This window comes from Mesoplodon bidens (genome assembly GCF_964165515.1).
Source record: "Mesoplodon bidens genome assembly, chromosome: 5".
NCBI lineage: Eukaryota > Metazoa > Chordata > Mammalia > Artiodactyla > Ziphiidae > Mesoplodon > Mesoplodon bidens.
In genome coordinates, this window is record NC_138161.1 from 99,494,295 (window position 1) to 99,495,909 (window position 1,615).

Consider the following 1,615-nt stretch of genomic DNA (forward strand, 5'->3'; position numbering starts at 1 on the left):
CACAAGGGGCTTCCCTGGTGGCGCAGTGGTTGAGAGTCCGCCTGCCGATGCAGGGGAAACGGGTTCGTGCCCCAGTCCGGGAAGATCCCACATGCCGCGGAGCAGCTGGGCCCGTGAGCCATGGCCGCTGAGCCTGCGCGTCCGGAGCCTGTGCTCCGCAACGGGAGAGGCCACAACAGTAAGAGGCCCGCGTACCGAAAAAACAAAAACAAAAACACAAACTTCCTGTACCTCTAAAACTAGACAGGCCTTTAGAAATAGTTTACCCAAACACCTTCATGGTGGAAGGCACAGTGCTCCTTTTAGAGATAAGGAAACTGGGACTCAAGGAGACTAGGTGATTTGTCCAGGGTGACTGAGTTATGGCAGGGCTCCCCAGGATCCCTCTCTTTTCTATGTATTTTTTCCACTACCCCATGTTGTTTTTTGTTAAACGGGAAGAATCTTCCTTTGCTAGGATCTGTCAATGCACCATTATGTCCTGTCATAATAGTAATTATCATTATATTTTGACAAAATAATACTTAACCATTATGTCCTGGCTGAATAATACTTAACCATTTACTGAGGTCTATGTGCTCTTTTCATAAGCAGTCATTTAATTCTCATAATAAGAAGGTATTATTAGGTTTCACACAAAGAAGCTGAGCTTCAGAGCAATTAAATAAACCATCCACTGTCCCCCTGACAGTGGTAGCAGAGTCAGGATCTGAACCCAGTCCATCTGAATCCAAAGTTACCTTCCTGATTCTCCATAAAGAAACACTGTTGGCTATATATACACAATGGAATATTATTCAGCCTTAAAACAGAAGGAAATCTTGCTATTTGCAACAACATGTATGAATGTGAGGGACATTATGCTAAGTGAAATAAGCCAAACACAGAATGACAAATACTGCATGATATCACTTGTGTGTGGAATCTAAAAAATGTTGATGCTATAGAAGCAGAGAACAGAATGGTGCTAATAGGGGCTGGGGGCAGAGGGATGGAGAGATGTGGGTCAAAGGATGTAAAGTTCCAGTTATGCACGATGAATGAGTTCTAGAGATCTAATGTAGAACAACATGATTACAGTTAACAATATTTTGTTGTATACTTGAAATTTGCTAAAAGGGTAGATGTTAAGTGTTCTCACTGCATAAGTAAGGAAAAGAAGCTGGGGTAGGAGTGGCAGGCACCATGTCCAGCTGCAAAGGTGGTAAGAAGAAGCCCAAGAAGCAGGCCAAGGAGATGGATGAGGAAGATAAGGTATTAAGCAGAAAAAGAAAGAGGAGCAGAAGAAACTCGGGGAGTTAAAAGCGAAGGGCTCAGGGAAGGGCCCCCAGGTCAGAGGTGGAATTAAGAAATCTGGCAAAAAGTAAGCTGTTCCTTGTGCTTGAGGCAACGATGGTCCTTAATTCCATTCCTGTTTAAACATTTGGATCCCCTGCCATAACATCTGTTGCCACCTATAGCTAGAATGAAGTGTAGTCTTATACTTTTTTTAAAAAATTAATTAATTAATTTATTTTTGGCTGCGTTGGGTCTTCATTGCTGTGTGTGTGCTTCTCATTGCGGTGGCTTCTCTTGTTGTAGAGCACGGGCTCCAGGCGCACGGGATTCAGTAGTT

General features: G+C 43.5%; 1 pseudogene across 1 annotated transcript; it reads left to right on the forward strand.

The window, feature by feature from the left end:
* Nucleotides 1-1,185: 1,185 nt before the first annotated feature.
* On the forward strand, nt 1,186-1,367 carry LOC308618026 (translation machinery-associated protein 7-like; annotated as a pseudogene). The gene has a single exon. The product of its transcript is annotated as a translation machinery-associated protein 7-like (transcript).
* The last annotated feature ends 248 nt before the right edge of the window (nt 1,368-1,615 follow it).